This window comes from Anomalospiza imberbis, chromosome 3, assembly GCF_031753505.1.
Source record: "Anomalospiza imberbis isolate Cuckoo-Finch-1a 21T00152 chromosome 3, ASM3175350v1, whole genome shotgun sequence".
NCBI lineage: Eukaryota > Metazoa > Chordata > Aves > Passeriformes > Viduidae > Anomalospiza > Anomalospiza imberbis.
Window position 1 is genome coordinate 49,220,755 of NC_089683.1, and position 27,895 is coordinate 49,248,649.

General features: G+C 41.0%; 1 long non-coding RNA gene across 2 annotated transcripts; it reads right to left on the minus strand.

Moving 5' to 3' along the window:
* On the minus strand, window positions 1-27,690 carry LOC137470709 (uncharacterized). Of its 2 annotated transcripts, none has more exons than XR_010997209.1 (4): window positions 27,562-27,690; window positions 9,102-9,353; window positions 408-546; window positions 1-275 (listed from the first exon to the last, which is right to left on the minus strand). It is a non-coding gene; the product is annotated as an uncharacterized lncRNA (long non-coding RNA). The 2 variants fall into 2 exon arrangements; XR_010997210.1 differs by lacking the exon at window positions 27,562-27,690 and adding an exon at window positions 11,359-11,775.
* Between the last annotated feature and the right edge of the window lie 205 nt (window positions 27,691-27,895).

Genomic DNA, 27,895 nt, shown 5'->3' on the forward strand with positions numbered 1-27,895 from the left:
TAGCATTTTGAGTCATTATTTTATTTCGCTTTTTTAATTCTTCTGCCCAAATCAAGTGCTAAGTCACCACTAGACATAGCATCAGAATAAGGCAAGCTTTCAAGGCCCATGCATGGCAATAGCACTGGACAATGGGCAGCTGTGGTTGTACAGTGGTCGCTGCTCTGTGTTGTGGCTGCAGCCAATTCACTTCAGATCCAAGTCAAGGCAAAAATCTAAAATGGCTGTTGGACTAGATAATCCTCGTAGACCTCTTCCAGCTGAACTATTCCAGTCTGAAAATGAAGCAAAGGTCACAAACAAATAAACATTTTGTTGCAGAGGAAAGTCAGTGAATATTTGTTAATAGAACCTGGCCTTAGGAAAAAAGGAGAGGAAATCCAGAGAGGAAATTACTATTTCTTTACCTAATCCAAGCTTTGGAAAAAATCTTAAAGCAGACTGTTCTCCATTCAGATCTGAGGTGGGGCTGAGTGCTTTCAGACAAATGCTGGTTTGCAAAACACACTTCACACCTCCTACGATCAGGGCATTTCACTGCAATTCCTAAGAGGCGAGAAACAAGATTTGGCTTAGACAGAAACCTCAAATAGTTCCAGTAATTATGAGAGTTACAAGGCCAGTTGTGACGTAGGTTTTGACATCTGCATCCACAATCACCTATTCCTGGACTTCTGGCACCCATTTAATTCCACACGCGGTTGAAGAGTGCTTACTGCTGCTCCTGCCTTCTTCATCTCTGTCTGCCATTGGAGAGAATGTGTGATTTTCTTCTAGAAAACTCTTTTACAATAACTCTTTCATACCACTTGAACAGTGCAAAGGGAGAGGACAAGAACAGACTAGATACTTGCTACTGCAGCTCTGTGAGAATACAGACACCGCATGCTCAGGAACACAAAAATTAAATTAATGTACTGCTTAACACTATTGCTTTTGTCAACAGTATAAGTTAACAGCAAACTCTTCTCAGTCTTTGCTTCCTAAAGGAAAACTGCTCCTCAGCAAGAGCTTACAGCACCCTTGTATTCAGCCAAACTGTTTTTCTCAGCCAGGAAAAGAGAAACAAATAATTACAACATGGAAAACACTTGCTTTTGCTTTGACCAAGCGTGCCTTTGAGTCAGCTGTTAAAGGTTTGTCACATGGTGACCGTTCCTCATCTGAGTAACTAGCAAGCTACCATAAAAAGTCCAGTATCGTTGGCATTAGGTTGTTTGTCAAGCTTGTAAGGCAGTTTTCTAAATCAAGACATCATATTACCAGAGGTCAATAGATTGTAATTTCACGCTTATTTCCATGCTCCTTCTAAAAAGTACTTATTAATTTTCAATTTCTCAACTAAGCCTTAAAGATATCAAAAATGTTTTGCTCCAGTAGGACACCTATTCTGCTGCTTTGCTTGTTCAGCTTTAGCATTCTCAGCTCATCACCCCAGGAAAGGGCCACACTGTCCTCTGTACCATGTTCAATTTAAATCTCATTTTTTCCATTGCAACTAGCATCACGAGCATAACTCCTATCTTTTCAGTTGTGGAAGGCTTCTGTAGCTCAGCCCTGAATAGCAAAAATATTTAAAATTAACCGGGGGAATAAAAATGAGTATGCATTTTAATGCCTTTTTTTTTTTATCTTTTCTGGCACCCATTTTATAAGACAGACTGAGAACAGGCCCTAAGGAGTTTGCAGCATTTCATGACAAATTGTAATTGACAGGCCAATTAAAGAACAAATACCCTCAACAAAGCAGATTCTGTGAGCCCAAACATCTTATTAAAGTGACAGGCCACCTAATTATCTTCAAATGGAATTAGGAGCTTGTTTCGTGCTTCTTTTCCAGTAATATGGCCCTCCCAATTATCCGTATCCTGTTTCGTTCATTTTGACTGTAAAAACCTTTCCAATATAACAGATCCTTTCTTAATCAGTGTACTGCAGATGAGATTTGACAAAGCCATGGTGCTATTGTTCTCTGTTGGGGTATCCCTCTTTGGTGTTTTCCCTGCTGCAGCACAGCTGAGAATTATGTTGACCAGCCAAATGATTATAATTTCTGGATAAGTAACTGGGAAAAAAATGGCCCAATAAAAATAGCATTCCTAGGCATGTCAAAGAGCTATTACAAGCTGCCACGGAGCAACAGTGGAGTGTACAAGGTGGAGACAATGTAAATTCTGAGATAGCTGTAATTTGCCAATTTAGCCCTATCAGTAGATACTTTTCATAGTATCTGTCCCAGAAAGGTATATATTTCAAATGATCTTTTGTTGTTTGGCTTGCATGTATTATGTGCAGAGAAAGGAAACTAAGCTGGGCTTTGATGGCTCAGCTGAAATAAACCCTGATAAGTGTTTTTGACCCTGCAGCAAGAAACAATTAAACAAGACATACAGAGGATATTAAAGTCTTGACTCTTCAAGTTAGTGACACATTTGGGGGTGATGACAGTCTAGGCGCAGGAAGATCAAATCTTGTACTTAATACTCATTAGTCCAAGGTTTCATGAGACTCTTTTACCAAGCATAAATGACTTCTCTAGATAATACCTATCTGACTGTTAATTATACCACTTGGTGTGGTATTAACGTTCCAAATATTGCATAAAAACAATATTAATTTTTTTTTAAATTCCAATATTTGGCTTACATCTGGTTGTGTAGTTTTCCCATGTATGTGCACATAATAGGTTCTATATTCTTAGTTAAAGTTGAAGGACAAGTATCCCTGAACCTCTCTAGACTTGTGCTGCTAAATTGCTTAGCAAAAGGTGAAATTAACTATTTAGAATTTTGGGAGTAGGGAAAACTTTTCAAAATAATTTTACTGAAAATGCACAAGGGAGGGGCCAGTTAAGTAGTTCTCACAATAATGATCCATAACCAGGAAAGCAACCCTGGGACAGTGGGGACACAGATTCTCTCCAGTCTCAACTCCATAATTTACCTGTTAAGTCCTTAAGTAGAGAAGGACTGAATGCAATGCTTCAGGTACTCAGTGAGCCCTTCTTTACCTCATGACCAGGGAGAAGTGGTGTGGCAGGGGTGTGAAATTTGGTTGGAAATGCTTTCTTAAATGGCCAAAAATTATTTCTGGGCAAACTCGCATAGAAATAATAGTTCATTTTTGCTAAACATGATCACAGTTGTGAGTCAACAATAAATGATCCAGGCAGGAGGAAGCGTTGCATTTTGGAGTTTTGTGCCAGACTACCTAAACATAAATAAACTCCAAACAATAGCCAGAGTTGCTGGGTAGCCACTTGATGCTTCACAGTTATTCTCATTATGTTACAGGTTAAGTAGGTTACATGCTTGAAGGCAGCCTACCAGCAGACATTTTGATTAGCTATTTCCAGGCTGAAATCACCCACACAGTTCACTTCTTGATAATTAATTCTATGCAGCACATGTATTGTTGCAGTCACAGAAAAGCTGTTGTTATGATCTTGACACACTTTTTAAGATTATATCAAAATTTGTATGAAAGGAAGGATTCCATCTCTTTCTATTTTTATTGATAATATATATCCTCTACTCAAAGAGCAAGAGATTTAATTTTGGAAGGGTATGGTGTTCCCAAGCAAAGATGATCATAGAAATAAGATGTTGCTTGGTGGAAACACTAATATACTTTCAAGACTGTGTCAGGCAGAAGCGCATCTGAATTATTTTACACATCTGCCATTTTCTAACTATATACTGACATAATGTTGATATACTGTGGGTATGTTGATTAAAATCTGTTGTACGAATGTGAAAACATACAGTAGCCCATGCTTATTTTTGCCTTCCATGTCTAATTGACTGGCAACATCAGTGGAGAGATGACAACAGTCCTACTGATTTAAAGGAAATTTCCCTACTTGCTCCTAAACATTTTTCCTTGCTATGAATGCAGTCAATGAAACAGTAATACTGGGTTTGAGCCCAGTACAGGCTGCAAGTGTTCTGCTTGGAACCACAGCTCCAACTTCCCTAATAATGCTCCCGGTTTGCATTTAAGTCTTCCCAGTATATCCAGTTCCCCAGTTGCTCCTGTAGTCACTGAAGCAACTTAGTCACTAAAGAAGAATTTTATGGAAGTGCTTTTTATAGTGAAAATTCCTTTGCTAGCCTATCATATTTTTTCCACACTCTTTCTTTTTTTCCCCTTATTGTTGCAATCATGGATATTTTCAGCTCAGATTATTATGAGGAGAAGGATACAAGATAAATATCAAAGGTGTTGTTCACCAAACTAGGTCCAGAAGATTTCTCCCTACCATGACAGACATCTTCCAGCCAGTTAGGTGGCCAAGAAAATAATAAATCTGATGCACGCAAAGCAGATGGCCTGGAATGCCTCATTACTCACACGTGAGTGTGGGATTCACTAAATCCCCATGGCATCCCAGGAAACTGCTTTTCTCCATAGTCTTCACTCATAAAACTTTGCAGCTTTTCTATGGACTATCTTTTTTTTTCCTATACCTTCTCCCTTTTCTCCAGCACTCTGTAGTAAAAAGATTTTCTTTTTGCCAGCCCAGAGAATTCCTTTGTCCTGTCTGCTTTCTGAGGCTACTTTTCCCCTTTCAGTATTCAGGGTCCTCTGTGTCTGGAGCTGCAGGGTGCTCAGTAACCTGAATTAGGCTGGCAGTGTTGCAGTTGTCAAGTTAAGCTTGACAAAAAAAGTTACACTGGTGCTAACAAAGAAATAAAGCTTATTTCCAATTATTTCCAAGCTTATTTCCAATTATTAGAGGTGGCACCGATCTCAAAATTTGAATTTTGACCAGGAAGAACATACAGAAGTGTTTCTACCTGATATCCCCAATACATAAAGTGTTCAGATATTCAAAGCGTTCATATGGTACAGTGTTCAATGTCCAATACAGAATTAGTTCAGATGTTCAGAATTAGAAACCTGCAGTGCATGCTCATCTGCAGATATTTTCCTTCATTAAAATATCCTCTCTTTCATTAACTGCAGTAATTTGTGCTGTTCTTTTACAGAAAGGTTTGCCCAAGGTGCTGTTACTCTTCACCGTCTCCTATATCCTTAAGGATTATGTAAACTATTACCAACTCTAATGCAACAAACACCTATTATTAAAATTCTTTTCACTGAGGAAACATAAGCAAAAGTTGTTTTGTTTTCTCTGGGAATCAAATCAAGCTTAGAGATCCATTCACTGCATTGGGTAGCAAAAAGAAACAACATGCTGCCTCAGAAAGTCAGCAGTCTAAAGTGCTGTTAGAAACTCTATTTGGAAAGATTTCTGGGATTTCAAGAAATACCTTTAGAAAGAAATCACTGTTGTACTGCTTTTTCTCATAAACACGTGAATTGATCGGAAAAAAAAAAAAAAGCAGCATACATCTCTGGGAAGTAAGACTTGGGAGGATGAAGTGGAATGGATACCTCTCAGTGGACATCTTGTAGGCTCACATTTCACAACCCTGTCTGTTCCCATTAGTTCTAGTTGCTAGATTAGTCCTAGTTCTAGACTAGTCCTTAGATCTAGTTCCTATTAAGTGTTCCATTTAACTCCCTCCCCTGTACCTTTTATGCTGCTCCTCAGAGGACGACTTGATCTGAAACAAATATGACTTGCATACAAGATTGTGTTTTGACATAGCCACATAAAAGGTTTTTTGCATATTATAATGAGAAGACCAGTCGTAAAAGTCTCACAAATTAGTACCATCCATAAGATAAACACACAAAGATGTTAAAAAACTTAATTTGGGGAATTAATACGACGGCTTTTGGGAAATAGGAACAGCTATATGTGTGAAATAACATATATGGAAGTACTTATTAGTTCTTTAAATTAAAGTATAAGTGGCTTTTTTATTTGGTGAAATACATTGCACCATTTAAATAAGGGCATAATGTTGCACATTCTCTGGCTCTGTGCACTACAATCTTCACTACTAGAAGCATTTAATTGAGTGTTCAGGTCCCTACCTATTCGAGAGCCCTTCCTTAAATGCAGGTGTATGTAGTGATACTTAAGCATAGGTTAGGTCCTTTTCTCAAGTGCCATTCAGCTTTTTAAACTTAAAATACCTGCTTATTTTGTGCAGAAATAATTAGCTGCCATCACCTCTTGTGACCTAATGAAAAGATAGGATTCAGTTTGGTTGAGGCCAAAGCTGCTGAGGGCAACCAGGTTGGCACATTCTAGTAGGGAATAAACCATCCCCGTCTCAGCATTTACCTGGAAGCCTTTGATCTGTAAATCCCAGGTGTTAGTGAGGTCAACCTTGGCAACAGTAAAGCAGTTGTTGCCCCTCTGGACTGCAGCCCAGCAGGGAAAATGAGTTGGTGGTCTCAGCCCAGGTGGTTGTGCATGGCAAAAATCCCCAGCATAAGTGATATCCTTGATGGCAGAAGTAACATAAGAAATAGCCAGGACAAAATTATGCAGGAAAACACATAGGCCAGCACAGGACCCCCTCTCCTCTAAACAGAAGGGAGAGGAGTAAAGGGAAAAGCTTCTGTAGCAAGTCATACAAATGAGTAAGCATGGTAGGAATGAGTGACAGTGCTCAAGCTGTATTTTTTTTAGATGCACAGTGTCCAAAGAAAACCTGAGACACTTCTCTAGACAAAGTTAAATTTTGCACAAGGAGAGAAACAGAACACAGCACACTATATGGGCATTCTGGAAATATTAAACATTCTCTAACAAATTCTGAGGTACAGTTGCAAAAGAAAAAACTGGTCCTGTGTTCCTGTAGGACAGATGAGGAGCTAGTGACTTAATAACTTGTTCCTACATCACCTAGAAAATCTTCATCACAAATTAAAGCGAAAGTTCAGGACTACCACTTTCATCCCCACTGAAGTCTTATCAGCAAATGCATAAGTACTACAAAGGTTACTCACAATCAATTTTTCTTTAATTCACCAGATGACAAAGATATGGAAGGAAGAAGCAGCAGAGAATTTCCTTTCCCCACCTCTGAGGGAGAAGGGAAACTGGTTCCTTTTATCAGAAAGATCCAAAATGGTTATGGCTGATTATGCAGGGACACTCAAAAAAATGAAAAGCACCAGCTATTAGATAACCCTCCAGCTCCTCTCCTCTAGCTGAAGCACGTGTTCCCACATCTCTCATGCATATTCCCAGCCACCAATAACTAATTACTTTCAGACCTGCCTCCTTTCCCTAAAAATGACAGATGTCGGTGGTCTAGCACAGGTCTGCCCAGATTCATCCCCCTGCTGTCCCAGCCTCTGCCTGGCCGCCCCTGCAGGAGCCTGGCCAGCATGGTGAGTTAAGCCTAAGATTCTCAGGATTCCCCACAACATAACAGCAATGCTTCAGAGAGTTTCTGCAGCTTGTTATGGGGGATGCCGTGCATGGTTACCAGAGGGTATATTTTCATTTAGTCTGAATGCTTGGCACCCTCGGACCGTAAACAGAAGCCTAGGTAGGAATAGATGGAATTATTTATTTACACTTCCACTGATGAAAATGATTAGTCAATTAACTTTACTAATATACAGTATCTTGTGAGAAGATGTCAACAAGCAAAACTAACCTTCAGGTCATGTCAAAAAGAACAAGCCCTCTGATATTTAGATTGATTTATGGTGAACTATGACAAGTATGAAAATTATGAGAGTTGCCTTTTATGTTTACATTTGTGCATTTTTCTTTGGATATTTCTGATGATAAGCAGATTAGTGCAGCTACTTATAATTTGATATCATTGACAGGAAAGCTTTCAGCCTGGAGAGATATTCTGCAGCCCCCAACTTCCTGTACTACAAGAGGCTGAGCACACCAATGTCTTCAAGGAGAAAATGGCAGCTAAAAAGCTAAAATTGGCCACAATGACATTACAGGGAGGTAATGAAAAAAAGAAAAAAAAACAAGTCCAGATGAAAAAAGTTCACAGCATGATATAGGTTCAATTAGTTATTCAGTTCATTTAAGTAGTCCAACTGGACAATTATAGATGGATACCAATTCCATTACATAACCATGAAGCAATGTGTCCATGAGCTTCTATTTGTGCATCACTGTATCCACCCGGGATGTCTAAATCTCTTTTCAGTTCACTTCTACATGAGAGTTACTGGGCTATGGTCCTGCATGTGTTATGCACACCATACAGCACAATTTCTTGGTGTCTCAAACCATGGAGGTGCTTCAAGTTGCCTCCAACTGATCGGCCAGCTCAGGAAGTGAACATGGTGTGAACATGGATAGCCTTGACCAGAGGTTTAAATTCATTCTGTGCACTTCATCCTCTCACTGTGCACGTCCACCATCCTTAGTCTAATATGCTTCTCTAATTCTACCAAAAGAAATAGAATCCTAGAAATTACAATCAAGCAACAGGGTTCCCTCCCACACATCTATCTGAGTGAAAATGTTTAAGGAATTAATTTAACAAACATTCTTTGGATCAAAACTGTCACAAATTCTCAGCTTGGCAAAAGTCATGTGAGGAGTTCTGCCACTGGAACTCTGTGAACTCTCCATGTCTTTGATTTCAGTGGGCTGTTTTGGTGGAGAGTAAATCCAAGTATTATGCTCTCCAGAGATCATCCTTTAGAGATTTCCTTTTAGCATTCGCATTCCATCTTTGGTGAGAGCCACTCAAAACAGTTTGGACTCTAAAATATCAAGAATCCTTTCAGAAACAAAGGTGATTCACTCCAGCTGATAGCCAACACTTAGTCCAGAACATGAGGAGCAATGTGCCTATGCTTGTCCATATAACTATAAGCCCAAAACCTGCCTGCATTTTTCTGGCCAATTTTGTGCATCCAGACATCTTTTTTGCTGTAGCACCAACAATTTTGGCCTAGAATCAGCAGCAAGCATATTACTTGGACCTAATTCTACCCTGAACTTTTCTCACATATGTGTAAAAAAGTTAGAAGAAGGTTCAAAGCACAGTCTACCTTAGCACAGACAGAGCTGTCCTCTGCAATTTAATTATTTCCATTGGAGGCTATTTACAAAGCTATCCAGTCCCTGGCATCCCCAGATATCAGCTGTGAAGAAAACAACACATCTCAACACTCCCAAAACTTGAATTCAGATCTAAACTTTGAGCAAATTCACAAGCATAAAGATCATACAAAAAAACTCTCACCTGAGTGAATCCAGAGCATTAGCCAAGCACAGTCACAATTTCTTCAGGGTACAGGAGTATTTCTACAGCAGCTTTCAGATGGGTGAAGGGAAAGAGGCAAGGCTACACCATTGTTTTTTTCCTTCTCTTACAGCTGCCGCACGTTCCATCCAGTGACATCCTCTCTGCCAACAACTTCACAGAGGTATGGCACAACTGCTGGACACCTTTAGGCTGCTTAAAGGTCTGAGGGTCTGGAAGAAAACATGGAAACTACAAGGGAAAAAAAAACTATTTTGTTCACCCTTACTTTTTTTTCTGGGAATGTCTGCCAAAAGAAATTGGAAAGCTTTGAAACAAAGTTTGAAGGAAACATTTTCCACATAGAAAAGGTAATTTTTCTTGGAAGAAACAGTAAGAGAACCTCTAGTGTCTTTTTCTTTAAGGATGTAGCTACTGAACTTCAAGCAATCAATAATCTATCTGTAAAATTAAGCCTTCAACATGATGTTACTCCACTGAAAAACTTGCAGCTTTGAGTTATTAAAATTCCTCTATTCCTTAGGTCAAATGGCTTAGTCTTGTGTAGTGTTAGCAATACAAAAACATCTCCACATACAAGTTCACAAAGTAAAGCTGAGTATTAGCTGTTAGATCAATCTTCATTATTTAAACCCAAAGAACACAAACACAAACATGAAGTTCTTAGGAAGGGGTGATGTAGTTAGACAAGCACATAAAAGAGATTACTATTCTTGCAAAACTTTAATCTCTTGTATTCTTAAACCAGCCAGGATTAAGCAGTTGTATTTCCACTACTTCTAGCAGAAACATACACTTGTTAATCTAACTAGAGTATAATTGACGTTCTCAAAATTAGGAAAATTTTCTTTTGGTAACAAGTAGCCCACATTGGTATTTCAACATTTAATTATTAGAAAATAAATAGCTGCAAGAAAACCTGGAAAACCCTGTGGAGGAAAGCTACTTCAAAACTTACAGAAACTTTGCACCTCCAACTCTAACTAGAAGCCAGAAGAAATTAGCCAGGGCATCAAAAATTACATTTTATGCTCTGCTGAACAAATAGGCTGTTTTGACCTCTTAGTTTAACTATAAGAGGGAGATAATGTCCTATTTTATTAAGCAGTGGCTATCTGAGAAGTTGAATGAAAGAAGAATCAAAGATTCCTGTTCTGTAAGAAAAACAACCATTAGAACTTAGAAATCTCCCTCCTTTTCTTGATAGAAAGGAAGAAAACAAGATCTTAAGTCACTGATTCCAAGGAGTACTGGGCCTTATCTGTTGTCAGGAATATCTACACAAATCACTTGGAGGCAGGTCGCTGTGTTCTGCCAAATTGCAAGTAACAGAAATAATGTAAAATAAAAAAGTGAGCTGCTCATATGAGCTCAGTTATCCTACTAGGTCCTGAGAACAGTAACTCAGAATGGGAATAAGGGCTGGGGAAGTACCCATCATTGGGTACAGTCACAGTCTTATTAAACACCCAGCTCTCACCCCCTCCATAGATAAGTCGCACACAATAAGTCATGGGGTAAAAAAACCCAGCACCAATATGAACAAAAACCAAACAATATTAATTTCTTCACATATTGTGGTAGAGACCGGTTATTCATTTTAAAAGCCAAAGTATACCATGTCGTCTTATGTTTTACAGATCCAGCTCAGCAAAGTGTCTTATCTTTAAACACGGGCTTCAACCCCAAGAAACAGTTAGCTGTTTGAAAGACTGGCACGATTAGTGCCAGAAATGAGAGTGTTTCAGAAGCGTGCAATACATACTACTATAAAAGTGTAACTTTGCAGGACAGCAACAGGCACCTCTCCTCTTACACAAGGCAGCTGCTCCAGAAATACACCCTTGTTTACTGCCGGCAGTGCGCACACAGAGCGCACGCCTCCGCTCCTGCGCCGCGTGTAACGAGGGGGTGCGTGCCTGCCCAATCCTCCTGTCAGCAGATCTTCTCAGTTTTCACTTCTTCTTTGCTACTTTGCAAACTCTCAGCTATTTTTTCCCAAGCCATAACACGGGGGCTCTTAGAGATTATTGCCATTCTCCCCCTGCCTGTCATACACCTTGTTTCCAAGTATGGTCACTATGAGGGGACTGTCGCTTGGAGCCTTTGTGGAAAATTAATGGCAGACAGGAAAGGGCAAAAAAGACAGGACAGATGGCTCTGTCACCACCACCAGCCTGATGCCATGAGAGCTCTTCAGTGCCTTTGCAAATGCCACTCTGTTCTGCAGACTTACTCTGAAGTTGATCCAATTCCATCCTTGGCAGCTGTCTTTCTTCTTTTTTATAAGATTTTTTCCTTGTCCTTTGACTTCCCAGGCTCATCCACGTGGTGAATTCAAAAGGTCAGTTTTTAAATTAGTGACTGGGTGCTGATGGTCTGAAATACTGTTTAACTATAAACCTATTGGCATCTTGCTAGAAGTAGTGTTGAATAGTGTTGTTAATAGGGCTTGTTTACTTGTTGGTTAAAATCCAAACCGGGTCAGCTGAGACTCGAAGATGCAATGAGTAATCATCTAATTCAAGTAAGCAAATGGGTGATGTCACCTCACTTTATTCTTTAAATGGCATTCTGTCTAGTTTCACTTTCACAGTGAAACACACACCCGTAGTATATTGGGTGCACACTGGAAGCACAAAGACATGCCTCTCCTTATGTGCGCGGTGCCAGACAAATTGTGGTTTGGTTTATGCACATACTTGAGGAAAGATATGCTTAGGATTTTATGTGTTTAAAACATGACAAACAGGGTAAATAAATTGTGATGTGACATTGCCAGGACATATAGTCAGAGTCTGCAGAAAGAAAGCTAATCCCTCTGGAGACTGGGGTTATAATCTCTAGTTATGTAGTTTCAACCTATATGATTGTATTTATAGGAGAAGTTCTACATTGGATACATCCCAACACAGTTTGTTGTTAGACAAGAACAAGAACAATTCATGTGTTTGCAAAGCCTGGCATGTTTGTACAATTTTGTTAATTTGGGGAAAGCATTTCCAGGTTTGGTCAAAATTTAAAAAAAAAGGAGAGCTAGCCTGATGACCAGAAGAGCAAATGCTATGGCGTGATTCAGGATGGAACCATTTGTTTAAGTGTGGAAATGTGTAACAGTCACAAATTTACAGATGGTATTTAACTGTAGCCACTTGATGTGAGCGAATACCTGAGATCTTGAATACTGTGGGACCATTAGTGGGAATTCTGAGGCAGAAGCAAACAAACCATCTCTTGCAAGAGAATCTTGCCATTCCCATATCTCTGAAGGTACAGGCGGTTTCCCTAATACCAGGTATAGCCCCTGTTTGATGCCAGCTTTTCCCATGCTGGTTTTGTATTGCACACCAACACTACTGAGTACTGGAAAGTTCTTTGCTGGAAACATAGTGACAGATTGCTTTCAGGAAGTCAGCTGACACCCACCTACTGCAGTGGAAAGAGCTTTCTCTATTACTGTGAGTCTGGAGGGAGAGGGATTGCCATCATACCAGTATATAATGCATAGTCAATAATATCATTCCTTAGGGAGAAGCTTGCTATTTCACATGCTCAAATTTTTTCGTCCTAATCATACTCATCTTCAAGACTGATTGAATGAAAGGTTATAATGTTGAAGTTTTAATATAAAAAGAAGATTCAGTTTGGGCAAAAAATTTTTTTGAGCAAGAAGAAGATGTAGCTGAGTTATGCTGTTTTCAGCAGACTTCACGTCTGCTTTGTGTTCAGACAGATTAGGATAAGAACAAATTTTGTCATTTGCATTTTACAAGGCAAGACAATGTACAGTGACAATGCCACTTATGAAGTTAAACAGAGAAAGGTGCAAGTCATTGTATGACAACATGTCTGTTTAACAAAAGGTGGTCCTTTTGTTAGGGCCTTATTATTGAAAGCCAAGTCTGGGCTTCACTGATATGTCAGTGTTCAATGCCACGAACAATAAACACGCTGCTCAGATGCAAAGCATGCTGTAGACATCACTATTGAATCTGTTGTAATCAAAACAGGGTCCCATAGTCATCCACTTCCAGGCCTGGAAACACCTGTTTGTGTGTTCTGCATCCTGTCCTAACTTTAGACAGAGTCTGAAAGCAAAAAAAGATTGCTGAGAAGGGCATAAAAAACTAACGGCTGTCCAATATTCACACTTGGTAGTGGATATACTGAATATGGGAGGTGCCCTGCCACAGTCCTTCATGAAAGAGCTTTAAACTGTGAATGTAGGTGCAATTTCACATCTTACATTGATGAAGCAGGCAGCTTCCACACTCCCTAAATTCACTGAGGGTCACCATCTTTGTCTTTTCCAGGATGGAACAGTATATCTACCTTCCTTTCCTGATATGTCTCATGATCTCTGTTCCTTTCTTATTTTTCTTGAAACTTTCCCCAACACATTACCCCTACTCCCCCTCTTTGACTATTTAAGTATTCTGTCCTTCCTTTGTCCGGCTGCATGACTTGGCTTTCTCAACCCTGGCCTAGATCTGGCATTTTTACTTGTTGTCCTTGCAGAATATAAATAATAAAGTGTTGTCAATAGAAGACAAGCATGGGACTTCTGTTTTTATACGTGGAGGCTTTTGTTCATGTTTCCACCTGCTAGATATCACTTAGACATATCAAAATGCATCAGATAATTTCCTACTATTACATTTCCTTGTCAACAAATGCTATAATCCCCACAGGAAAGTTATGTCATGATGAATGGGAGGGAAGAGTCCTCTGTAATCTTCCTGGGAGGACAGACACTTTGCCATTCCTTAGCTTCTCTTTCACGTCTCAGAGGCATGGCCTCCTTGGCAGTGCTTAATTCTTATTTTGTGTTCCCTTTTTATATTGCAACAAATATATGTCACCACTGTGAGATCTTAGGAGATGGTTGCAGAAGGAGTTTAGGAATATCAGGTTCTTAAGCAATCCACAAAGCCTAACATGAGGTTACATTTTCCAGGCTGCAGGCCTGAGTCAGGTGCTTGATGGAAGGTAACCAAATAGCATCTGCCAACTTAGCACTTTTGAAAAACAAAGGTGTTGTTAGAGTAAGCCCAGAGTTATTTGCACAAAATTGGACTGCAGTTCCTCCTCTTGGCAGCAAACCTTGGTGCTGTGAAGAGCCTACATGAGGCTTAATGAAAGAGCAAGGCAAATAAAATGTGTTTGTGATTTTAATAATTTCATTTAACAGATAGATGAAGAAAGAACATGTTTCCAGAAAGATCCTCAAATCTGAAGATGAGATTTGAATTTTGGTGGCGATTCCTCATCGGCAATGTGTGGGTGATAAGCTCAGGATCAAGACTGTCCACTTTAGGAAAAGACAAATCCATTATGAAGAGAGAGATGGAGACTCCCTACCTAAACAGGTTCAGCTGGGAATAAAGTATGTGCTCCCTGGACTGCAGGCTAGAAAGGAGAGTGCTGCCTGGACATATAGCCAAAGTGGACCAAGAAGAGCTCCAGAAACAGATGAGGGTAGATACAGTGCATCTTCCCCTCAGCCATGTCTCCTGTTTTCCCCTATTTCCTACTCCACTCAGCATTCTGGAAGAGCAATGCAAGCACTGCCAGTACTGTGGTCAGAGAAAAGAAAGCAGAGATTAAAAAATGGATTAAGTTTCTCCATGTTCACTATACCAAAATTTTAAAATAACACTAATGAGCTGCTGCTACAGATTAATTGGAGAATGAGATCACACCATCTCTCTTTTCTGCTAACAATAAGTCTGTATTGATAAGCAGAGACCAGCACCCTGCCTTTCACAGAATGCCATCCTGTGGATCAAAAGTGATGTGGAGGCAGTGACAGTCATGTCACAGTGACAGTGGACCCATTTCTGTGCCTATCTGACAAACAGCTGCCTTGTACTCATTGTAGTCTGGGGAATGCAGGAGGGCAAGTGTTGCTCAACACAGCACCTTGCCAATCTTCTCATCAGGTACACTGTGTTGCAGCAAGACCTGAAAATAAGGTCATGCACGGTGGCTCAGAAGTCACGTTCAGGGTAACCAAATATCAGAGAGGAGGGGGATAAGAATGGGGCTGCTGCATGGCCCTGGCAGAGAAAGTGTTAGATATGAGGGCTATATGAACATGACATGCATATGCCATTAGGAAGAGAGGAAGCTTAGAATTGACAGGATACCTAGGAGGACAGAAGCAAGGTGTTAGATAACAAATCATTAAATGTCAGGTGAATAAAAGTGTCTTCTACACCAGGTCAGGTGAGTGCTAATTAATTCTGCCTGTGTTGGCAAGAGGGGTAAGAACTTAGAGCTGGTCTTGAAAAGCAGTTCCATGAGGTTGAACAAGATGACTGTATTGCCTGGACATTTAGAGCAAGAGACACAGCTTGCATGACGTGATGGTTACAATGCCTTTCTGAGGCACATATAGGCCTTATGAACAATAAACAGGGAAAACTTCCCAGAGCGCCCCTGTCCATGGTGGGGGGGTTGGGAATGTTGAGACTTGTTGATCTTTAAGATCCTTTAGAACCCAAACCATTCAATTCTGTGATTCTAAAACCATAGTCTGTTACTGAAATTACAGGAAAGGAAATAAAAGTAGTCAGACTATTGACGTGAATGACTTCTGTAATAGAAGAAAACTTATCAAAAGGTAAAGCTGATGTAAAATGTAGTGTGTGAGTGCAGCCTAAGGAAAAATGGGTGGTGAAACACCATGTGTCCCCTAAGGTAAAGTACAGCCAAAGGCATTATTACCTCTAGGCTCACCTTCCTGCTCACTAGAATTTGGACTGTTTTGTTTCTTCATTAATCTTTACCTGTTCTCTAACACCAAAGATGCAGTACTCTAATATTTTGTCAAAAAGCCTGCATTACAATGGTAAGCTCATGGATAACCGTCACCTCTCACCATACAATTGGTTCTTGTTTTACAAAAGAAACGTTCTAAAAGAGAAGGCAGCTGATCCCAATTTGATTTAACTCAACGATCTCAGAGGTCTTTTCCAACCTCTATAATTCTATATTCTATAATTCTTACATTTTATTAATCCATTTGAAAATGCTGTTTAGCTACCTATCCATGAATTTGTTCTTGGAAGTGCTCAAGAATCAGAAAAATCATGCTTACATTTCAGGGCTACAGAGTAGTGAAAGTCCCAGAAAGGTTCATGAACAGTTCTGAACATGAAGAAGAAGTTCCTCTGGTCAACCAAAACTTATCGCCTCTTGGGAACAGTTCCTTGAGAAGTGAGCAAGAATTGATTAAAGATCTCCACTCTGCAGAAAATTTAAGCAAGAATTGAACTATGATAATAATTCACAGAAGATTGCAGGTGCTGTATTAAAATTGATTTTTTTCCTCCATTTCACCAGCTCCCTTTGTCAGGAGTTATATAGGAAAGGGCTTTTTCCAGGAAAGAGTTCTCTTGATGGCATATTTGCAGGAACAAATGCAGAGAATGAGCACATTTTTAAAACATTGCCTCCATGGTAAGTTTAATATGCTGTTCTAGCAAACCAATGGAAATAATTTATCCATATTTCAAAGTGGCCCTGAGAGTTCAGAGTATCACTTGGCCACCATCAACTTTTATTATTTGATCTGACTCTTAAAACACTGGCAGTTGCAATTAGTCAATATATGTATCCAGAAAGACAAGCATCAATAATGTCAGCCAAAAGAGATATGTGAGTAGCTTCTGTATATAGATGACATTTGTTACTACTGTGGAGACTGAGATGAATAGCTGTGTGTGAGCAGGATCTTCATGTCTGCATAAGAGCACCTTAGTAACAGTTTGGCCATCTATACTGGTAGACATTTTTAAACATTTCAGGGAGCCACAATTAGTGTGCTGCTTAATTCACTGAGCGCACTCAGTCTACATTAAACTCTTGTTATAGGAAGGACAAAAGAAAGCAGGAAACAACTCAGAGGCATCAGGAAATAGCACCTGGGCCAACACTACTCAGGGCAACTGGTAATAGAAAGTGGGAAAAATGAGACTCGAAAGCAACAAGAATGGATTTTAAAAAATTGTACAAAGCCCTCCTACTCAATTAAACCCTCTATGTGTGAAATTATTTAGCATGTCAAATCAAATACTTAATGTGGAGGCTATAGGATTTAAGAAGAATTAATCTTAGCTGGGAAACAAAGGATAGTGCGGGCCCATTGCTAAATGGAAGGGAGGACCCAGTAATGAGGATGCTGACTAGGAGTTACTGACACCTTTTATGCATTGATCTTCACTGGCAAGAACAGCCCTCAGACATCTCTGACCCAGGAAACCAGGGTAAAGGAATGTTGGAAGGAAGACTTTCCCTTGGTCAAGAAGAATTGGTTTGGAGAATATCTAGGCAAACTTTATATCCACAAGTCCATTGGACTTGATGGGATGCATCCACAAGTGCTGAGAGAGCTGGCAGACTAAAGCCAGTCATTCAGGATCATCTTTGAAGACTCACAGAGTTTGGGAGAGGTGCTTGAGGACTGGAAGAAAGAAAATGTAATCCCAGTCTTCAAAAAGAGCAAGAAGGATGACCCAGGGAACTACTGACCCATAAGCCTTACCTCAGTCCCTGGAAAGGTGGTGGAGAACCTCATTCTAGAGGCCATCTCTCTCCATATGGATGACAAGAAGTTGATCAAGATTAGTCAGCTTTGGTTCACTAAAGGTAAATCCATCTTGACCAGCCCAATTGCCTTCTGTGATGTGGCAGCTACCTGGATGGATGAGGGGAGAGCAGTGGATACTGAGTTCAGTAAGGCTTTTGACACTGTCACAAGATTCTCGTAGGCAAACTCAGGAAGTGTGGCCTGGATGAGTGGACAGTGAGGTGATTGAGTACTGGCTGAACAGCAGATCCCAGAGGGTCGTGATCAGTGACACAGGGTCTGGTTGGAAGCCTGTCACTGGTGGTGTCCCCACAGGTCAATACTGGGCCCACTATTGTTTAACTTATCCATCACTTACTTGGATGAAGGGGAGATGCCTCCTCAGCAAGTTCACTGAAGACTTGGAACGGCTGATATTCCAGGGTTCTGGGCAGCGCTTCAGCGGGACCTCAACAGGTTGGAGAGATGGGCAGAGAGGAACTGTCTGAAACTCAACAAAGACAAATGCAGGATCCTTCACTTGGGGAAAAACTACCCCATGCTCCAGTACAGGCTGGGGGCTGACCTGCTGGAAAGCAACTTTGAGGAGAAGGACCTGGGGATCCCTGTGGACAACAAACTGTTCATGAGCCAGCAGTGTCCTTGTGGCCAAGAAGGCCAATGGCATCCTGGGGTGCATTATGAAGAGCATTCCTAGCAGGTCAAGAGAGGTGAACCTGCCCCTCTACTCAGCCCTGGTGACGCCACATCTGGAGTGCTGTGTCCAGTTCTGGACTCCTTAGTAGGAGAGAGACATGGAGTTCCTGGGGCTGGTCCAGCAGAGAGCTACAAAAGGGACTAGAACATCTCTCTTATGAGGAAATGCTGAGAGAGTTGGGCCTGAGTCTCAAGAAGAGATGACTGAGAGGGGGCATCATCAGTGTCTATCAGTATCTGAAGGGGGTGCCAAGAGGATGCAACAGGACAACAGGCACAAGCAACAGGACAAGAGGCAATGGGCAGAAACTGATGCACAGGAAGTTCCATGTGAATGTGAGGAAGAACTTCTTTACTGTGCAGGTGACTGGTATAAGTTGTTCAAAGAGGTTATGAAGTCTTTCATTGGACATATTCAAGCATCACCTGGACATAATCCTGTTCCATGTGCTCTAGGATGACTCTGCTTCAGCAGAGAGGTTGGACCAGATGATTACTGTGGTTTCTTCCAACCATACCCATTTGTACACACTTTTTGAAACTCTATATTCTATTCTATTAAAACATTTTATATGACTTGACTGAAACTTACAGAGCAAAATGTTTAAATCTTAAGATTTAACATCTCACCAGTGAGGATGTAATTATAATCACAAACCAGGTCCAACTCTGTCACTCCTCTAACCCTGCTCCACTTGGTCACAGTCCCTTTGCTAACTGGACAGGTTGCTTCTGCCTTGCCTGGAATTTTCTTGATCTTCTCCTCTGAGTGACAGCTGTTGGCACTCTGCAAGCATGGGAATTTGCAGGCATATTGTGGGTCAGACAGAGAACGTGATGGAGAAGAGCAGAAAAGCCAGGTGAGACCCTGCTAACTGAGAGCGAAGACCACTGTAAAGAGAAAGAAGAGGAAAGTGTTTTTTCCACCAGACCTGAAGGTCTAATGTTTTATTTTCTGTACAAATAGTAACCAACCCATGAGCTGTTTTCTGCCTGGACCATATTGATGAACTTGACTGCAGTGGCAAGGTGTTAAAACACTCACACATGCACTGACATTCAGCAATAATTCAATTTGGATGCCAACAGTCACAACCACTTTTCCATGGTGTCAAGTAGAAGGCAGGAATATCCCAGATAATCAAAAAGTCTAAATTACTTCCTTGGGGTTGTGCTTTAGTGCCCATATCCTTCCATCTGGCTCTGCCTGGGCATAATTAGCATGAGAACCACACTGGGTGCAGACCTGGAGTCAGCTGCACCTCACTGTGCCCAGAGCCCAAGATAGGGCTGGGAACACTGTGCTGAAGTGTCTGACATAGATCTGCCTTTGCATCCTCCCATCCAAAGGGTAGCACATGTTGTCACACCTGAGTTGGCACCTGGAGTTTCTCTGCCCCTGCAACATCACTCATACCCACAAAGAGTAAGCAGCCCATGAGTAAACGATGCACTTCCAGTGGCTTCAAAGCTTTTGTTAGACTGGAATAATTTAAAATACCAGATTGTTAATAGCAACAAACATTTGCAAAAGCACATTTTGTTACTGCTCTGTTGTTTAGTAAGTGTATTTCTTATTAATCTCAAGTTATCTGCTTTGTGCTATAACTGAAGATCTCTTGGAAATTTCTGCTTGAGCAATGTGTCTCAGGGAGGAGAGGAGAAGAGAGGAGAGGAGAGGAGAGGAGAGGAGAGGAGAGGAGAGGAGAGGAGAGGAGAGGAGAGGAGAGGAGAGGAGAGGAGAGGAGAGGAGAGGAGAGGAGAGGAGAGGAGAGGAGAGGAGAGGAGAGGAGAGGAGAGGAGAGGAGAGGAGAGGAGAGGAGAGGAGAGGAGAGGAGAGGAGAGGAGAGGAGAGGAGAGGAGAGGAGAGGAGAGGAGAGGAGGATGTATTAAATTGAGCTATTCAAAGATTTAAAAGGCTGACTTGATTGGTTAGTTGTGCAATGCAAGGGCCCATTACACGACAGAAGGGATTAGTTTGCATGACATCACCATCAGACTCCTTGGTTCAGTGCTGTTATTGAGCAACATGGATGTCAAGGGTGATGAAGGAAGACTACAGTGCCTATATGAAAATGCATGTTCATTTCTTAAGCTTTCTACAATTATTAAGACATCAACCACTACCATAGCCTGCTCACCCAGCCTAATATTCCCTGGATGATTTCTTGGGTATACCTCAACATGTAGAAAAGGCTTAGGAAGGGTTTTCAAGGACAGCCAGTGGTCTTCATTAATGGATTCAAGGAGGGTATCTCAGGCTCTAGGGAAGTACAATAAAGCCCAGAGAACCTCATGAGATTTTGACAGGCAGACTGCCATGACCGGTGTCATTGGCTAAGCAGATGAAGGTAGGTGTGATAACAGCAGAAGCAAGTATAATGGCTATAAGAGTACTGCATTCAAGAAGGTCATCCAAATGTGCACAAGCATTTTAACTGACTTGTTTTTGACAAATGGAAAATGCTTCCTTGATAACCACCTAATCTGTTGCTGTTTCAATTGGAAATAAACTTTCCCAATAAAAGTATAGCTCTGTGTAAACCAGATGTCTTGGTTTGTTATTCTCAGAAATTTTCCATCGTACAACTACATAATGACAGGGTGAGGAGCCAGGGCTATGGATATCTACCATGAAAAAAATAATGGCATAATCTTCTCTTTAGCAATCATTATAGGAAGTCTTTGGTCAGAAGGAAGGCAGAAAATCCTACTAAGTCTTCTCCATGAAGTAGATCAGCTGCTATCTGAATTATAGAAGCCCAAACTGATGAATTGCACATGGCGCTGACATTAAATCTTGGTGTGTCTAGCTCTTTTCTGGTTTTTAAATATGTCTACCCTCTGTTGGAGAGTCAACATGTGTTGTCACAGGTCAGTTGCCTAATTTTAACCACTAGTGGGGCTTGCTTATCCTGGGCCAGAAATAGGAAGCTGAGTGATGGTCATATGTCTGACAAGGAGCCGGGCAGTGGGCCAAAACACATTTGAGCTGGATGGAATTTCTTGCCACTGTGAAAATGCAGTGCTAAATCTTCCTCCCCCACTCGCCTCTTTACACACAAGTGGATCCCTCTTGTACAGTGAACTGTCACCCGAAACTAACAAGGAGGATGTGTCTCCCAGCAATCTGAGCTTAGGTCAAAAGTTCACCACTTGCCAGCCCCCTATGCCAACTTGGACCAAGATTTCTGGAATGGTTAGAAAAATATTTTAATGTAATTCACCTTGCTATGCTATTTCATTAATAACCTCTAAAAATGCAAAGAGTGCGGCCTTAAAATTCCTTGACATCCTCAGCATATGACTAATAATAATGAAACTTTTTTGCTGTCAGCAGAGCCACTCTGTGAATGCTCTGTTTTCCCTGGAGTTTCATGGAGCCTTTAGCAAATGCAGTACATTTGCCATGTCCATTTTTTACAGCATAGTAACTGCTGTTCAGCCAGGCTTGCCTGAGCTGGCTCTTTGTCCACCCCACCACACTGTACTCTCCTTTCTCCCTGCACTGTGCTATTTTTCTCACAAGAATGTTTTTTACAGGCATAATTTGGACGTGCGTGAAATACTCTTTTGCATGTTATGTCTTTCTTATTTTCTCTATATTAGCTCTGAGTCCAGCCCCTCACTGTCTACCAAAATATGTCATCCATGCAAGGCATGGGGTTGTTACCAGCCTGAGACTGTGTGTGCTGACTGAAAAGGGCTCAGTCCTCAGACTAGGACAGACCATGTCTGACATGCCATTATATAACATGAAACCAATGTATACAAGACTGTCTTAAAGAGTACATTTTACAGAGATCTCTATATCTTGCTTCAAGCATTTCTTTCTAAAATAGCCTTTGGGGAGTCAGTGGACCAGACTTTGCTCACTGTGGGTAAATCCAGGGCTGCAGGATTGCTTTCCAAGTCACATTTGCACCCAGGCTGCTAGGACCAGTACTTCATAAAACACGGGATAGTATCTAGAATTAAAGTAAATCTAGATTAAATTTTTCTCTTTGCTCCTGATTTTGCCCCAATGGCAAAAGCAGAGCAGAGTCAAAATATTTTTATTCTCAACACCTCCAAACTAGTAATGAACAGAAATCTCCTCATCATCATTTTTTTAGAAGCCTGTAGTAAGGCACAATTATGGCCCATACACTGTATTCCCTATCAGTCCTTGATAGGTCTGTCTCCACTGCATATCCAAATCTAACGGGATCATGTTTCACAGGTACCAGTTGGCATGTGAGTATTTAGAGATGCCATGCTAGATGACTGGAATAGATCCTTTACCCTACCAAAGCCTCCTTTGGATCTGGGAGGTCTGCAAAAACATAGTTTTTCTTTGGATCTGATGGCTTTCCCACCATGAGAAGCAGCTGAGATCTAATCAAGAGTGCTACCATAAACCATGAGAGATTTATGAGAGGTCGTAATCCAAACATAGTCTCTCCAACAAGCTTAGCCAGAGGAGCAGTTCCCTGATGGCTCTCCTGTGCCACGACCAATTTCCCAGCCACTCTATTTTGCATCCAGAGATCTGTTCATACCACACTCACAGCACACCAGAGGCAAACAGGCAGGTTCCAAAAAGTGTAGTAAGGAGAAGTGACTAAAAACTATTTATATAGCTGGATGACCTTCCACTGCATTAACTATAAATTATCCCTTTCCCAATGAATCCCATTTCTTTCCTAACCCAGGCCTGTGCCTGTCTCAATTAACAGTTCATTTTTAGATTAAGGTTGTGCCATATGCACTGAGAGTTTATTTCCAAAAATTTCACACACTGACAGATGTAATCTTCTAGCACAGGTGAGACTGATCAGTGAAAGAGTTTTCCAGAGGTGAAATGAGTGTGGAATATTTTTTCCACAATATTTCCATGTTTTCCTATTTGTTCAAAAATTTGGCCCAGGAAAAAAACTGAAACATTCCAACCTGCTCTAGAGGTAAGTAAAAACTAAAGAAAAAAACCCAACATTTATCATGACAGATTAATGACATTTTAAAGTTCAGAATATTCATGAACAGATGCAAATATTTCTATCCCCAGTTGCCTTAGATTTTGTAATAACAAAAAAAAATTAGATTTTTGGAGTGAATTTTTCATGGCATAGACATCTGATTTGATTTGTAAAAAACAGAGAAATACTAGGTTTCCTCTAAAGTATCTGTCACTGTTACACTTCCACCAGACATTGCCACATGAACATGAGCAGTGCTTTTGGGTTTTTCCACACAGGTTTTGGCCAAAGTCTCCAATCACCCAGTTGTATGTGGTGCAGGAGCATCTGCAGTCTGAGGGGATTGGAAGTGTTCCCTTGCAGGGGCTTTCTGGGAACACCTACTTTCCATGACCTCTGGGAGAGAAAGAAAGACCTGCTTCTGGCATCTTCTGGATTCAGAGAAGCGTCAGCTGCTAGCCTGGCCACACTCTTCATGTTGAGGCAGTTCTTCAACTGAATGTTGGTTTTACAATTTTTTAAGAAAAGCACTCCTTTCCCATTTTTTTAGTGAATAATTTCATAGTTTCTGAAAATCTTCATCTTCAGACTTTCATTATGGTTGTCAAAGAAGAAAAAAGAATATTTGTGTGTGTATCTATCTATTATGTTTACATACGCATATGTGTGTGCATATATATTTGCATACATGAACATGCATGCACTTTTTAACCACTTTTACTGCCTCCTTCACAACGAACTGTCCATCTGTGACAGCGTGTCAGAATGTTTTTATCTGGCCTTACATCCCGTGCGACTCATACACCAGTGGTGTGCCATTCTGAGCAGTCACAAGCCCCATTTACCCAGAAAAGCCAAATGTACATGTACTGTATGCAAGCTGATCAGTGGAAAGTAGTCAATACATGTAAACCAATCAGTAAAACAGTCTTAAAAGAGCTGTGCATGTAACAAGGGCTTCTTTAGGCTCATTCTTACTGCACTTGCTGTTGGCCCACAGCGCCAACCCTCAATCAGCATGCTTCTGGAAACTTCTTCTGAAAACCAAGCCTATTCCTGCACTCATTTTCTTCTCCCTTCCCTGTCTATAGCAAAGCATTTCCTTGTTTCTAGCCTTGCTTCTCACTGGGGGTCAGGGAGTCTGTGAAGCTGGAAACCTCAGGGCACATGGGAGCAGGCTGTTAGAAGCATTTTTCACACATCAACAAGACCTGCCCTGTGTAGTTTTACATAGCGTGGTGTGAAAAAAGGTTGTAACAGCCAGCTGGCCATCCACACCAGGAATGCTGCTTATGCAGGGCTGAGATGAGGGTGCAGCTTCCTAGGAAAATGTTTAAATCCAAACTGGGCCTGCAGAAGTGAAGTACACCTGCTGAAGGCACACATAGAGTGAAGTCTCACCACAGAAACTGAAGGAACCACGCTGGGATCACCAGCTGGCTTCAGCTAAAAGGGTGGAAAGGAGGATTTTGGCAGAGGAGACATAAGCTGAAAGATCCCCCCTTTAAAGAATGATCATCACCAAAAAGCAACAGCATCAGGGAAATCTCTGTCAAAACTATCAAATGCAACAGAACTAAAGGCTTATCAGTTACAGTGCTTATAGTAATTAATGTGTGATAGGGATTTTTACAGGTGTTCCAAAAGTTCCAAATACAGTTAGATTTCCAGTCCTTCTTGAAAATGAATTTTTGAAAAATGAAAGAAAAGTATTAACTCAATAGACCTGTGGGAAATTAGTGGTTTAGGTTTTGATTGTTTCTACAAAAGACAACAGCAACCTGGAAATTTTATGAGTCCCTCTAAGAGACTGGAGGTGAATTTTGTCCATGAAACTGCTGCATATTAGCTTTCAGGTTACCCAACACCCCCAAAAGACAAAATCTTTCCGGTCTTTGATTAAGAAGTTTCCCAATCATTTATCTTAGATCTGAAGGTATGGCTTATAGATATTAGCTGCTCAGCTTCTCTTTCCATTATATCCCTCTCAAATTGTCTCTGCTTTTTAAAAATTTTGAGAAATTTGTATAATAGGCTAGTAGGTAGGTAAGTAGATATTAAATAAATAGCTAATCTTGGCAGGAATAGTCTAGCAGATACGTAAACTACACCTTTCAAAACATTTGGAGCTCTTCAGTGTGAAAAACATTATATATTTTGGGCATATTTTCACACATATTTTAAATATTTTTTATTTTTTCTTAAGACCAAAAGTATTGACTCTTTGTTGATAAAGAAACTTGTAACTGATTTGCATTGTAGGACAAATTGTAAGTACAGAACACAGTTGAAGAAACAAATGTGCTGGTAAAGAGATAATTGCCTTTTTACTAAGTCAGCGAGGATGGTAATTTTTTCTGCTTAGTGTTTCATCTATGTGTGAAATCTCTACTTTAGCATGTGTTCTCTGAGATGCAGAAGAAAGTATAGTTCTGGCTAAAGCACATAAAACTAGTTGGATAAAACCATGCAGTGTCAGGATGCCCTGAATAGCCTTTGGAAAATTCATTTTACCCTTGTGCCAGCTTTCTCTCATCTATGCAAAAGCTGTGAGGCAGCATTACTGATTTAGGAGATTAACACATACAATTCATGGAGTAGGAGTCATCTTGCTTTTCTCACGTAAGAGGAGCATACAGAAGGGTGCCACAAAGCAGTTGCTTTTAGGATTGTGGTGGAAGGATCCATTAGCAAGGCAATCTGGAGAACACTGAACTGATGGACCCTATTTCTCCGAGGCAACTGACTTTTGACACTGTGCCAGGGCAATGCACAAAAGTAACATGAGAGAGAAATTGCAACCAACTTCTGACGCTCCAGAGAAGAGCAGGACACACACCACAACCTGTCTGCAAGCAGAAAAGAAGCAGTGTAACCATAATTCTGCACGTGTAGAATGCAGGGCAAGAGACAACATGGGAGCAAATAGGTTATATGACATCTTTTCTGACGCTGGCTTCAAACACCGTAACTGCACTTGCAGGTCATTGAAGCTTGGCACCTCCTGTGTTTTGCTGAATGATAAAATTTGTCCTCCACTATGAGAACACACTCACCTGGGAAAGAGCACAGCACCCAGTAATGGGTGTGTGGCTCCCCCGGGGCATGGCAGCAAGCTGTGCTCCATGTGGGAAGAGGCAGGAGCGGGGTGTCCCATGCGGCAGGAATGCGAGGACTGTGGAGTTTGCTTGGTGCTGGAAGGTGAGAGACTGAAATATATTTTGGCACGTGCTGGCTGGAGCCACACACTGAAAGACAAGCTCCTGTCCTTGGGCGTGCAGGGGGCTGGGACAAGGCACACCGCATGTGGGAGAGAAAAGAGCTGTAAGGGGTTCCCGAGTACTTCTATCTTCCTCTGGAGCGTGGAGCTGATGGCAGGCTTTCCCCAACAGCTTTTTCTTGAGTGTCTCTGGTTGCCCTGGAAATCACCCTCAGCCGCTGCTTCAGCAACTACCTGCCTTCCCCAGGAAGGTGCACAAGGGCTCCTGTAGGCAGCAGCATCCCTGCACAGCAAAACCACTAAAGCCAGGTCCCAGCCTATTCCCAGGCTGGAAGTAAAGGAGCAAATCAGGACAAGAGGCACACAGACTGGTAACATTGTCCCTGTGACCAGCAATAGACAGTATAACAAAAATTGATGCCTTAATGGTGGACAGGCCAGTTTATTAAATGCAGCAGTTGTATTATTTCAACAGGTAGGGATTCAGAAATAACTCTGGGCTACCTTTCTGTTGCCCTCTGCATTTGGCTAGCTCTTCAGCTTTCATACTCTCCTTTGCAATAAACCCTGCTCCCATCTCACCAAAGAACTATCTGTATAAATTTCTGAAAAATGTCATTCAATTATGCCAGATTCTGAGGCTACATAAGTCCTGTCTATTAATTTCTTGTGAAGCAGCAGCTCCAAGTATATGCCAAACCATGCGCTTGGCTCTTACCAGCTATATATAGAAGCTCAACAAAAACTGAAAGGTAATTTTTAATGCTTTCCTCAGTTGGGTTATCTTTCTGAAATGAAAATTGCATTATGTTACCTTGCTATAAAAACTGGATCTGCATTTCAAAAACTTGATTTGTTAGAATAGTATCTCCATCAATTTCACTCAGTAGACAAAAAGTTCCTTAATGCACACAAATCTTCTTCAGCAGAGGTATGAGAATGGCTTCCTTTCTCTAAGCTCATGGCTCTTACCTGCTGTGCCAGCTCACTGGCTGATTCATGTGTATGTGTAAAACTCCTGGCTGTTCAGGGAAGTGCCCACCTCAGCATGAGAAGAGATTCTTCTTTAAAAAGTAGAACCACCCTGCATGAAGATCCCAGCACAAAAGTCCTGATGAGCCTTGGAGGGTGTGCTTTTGGTGTGGGATTTCATTCATGCTTATTCTAATAATTTTGTGTGCAAGCAAGGCATGGGGCACAAACTACATGTCCTCAATAGAGTCTGGAGCATTGCTATTTATTATTGCTATAATAAGTCATCTGCATACTAATATCTTATCTTTCCATATTAAAAGAGGTGAATTTA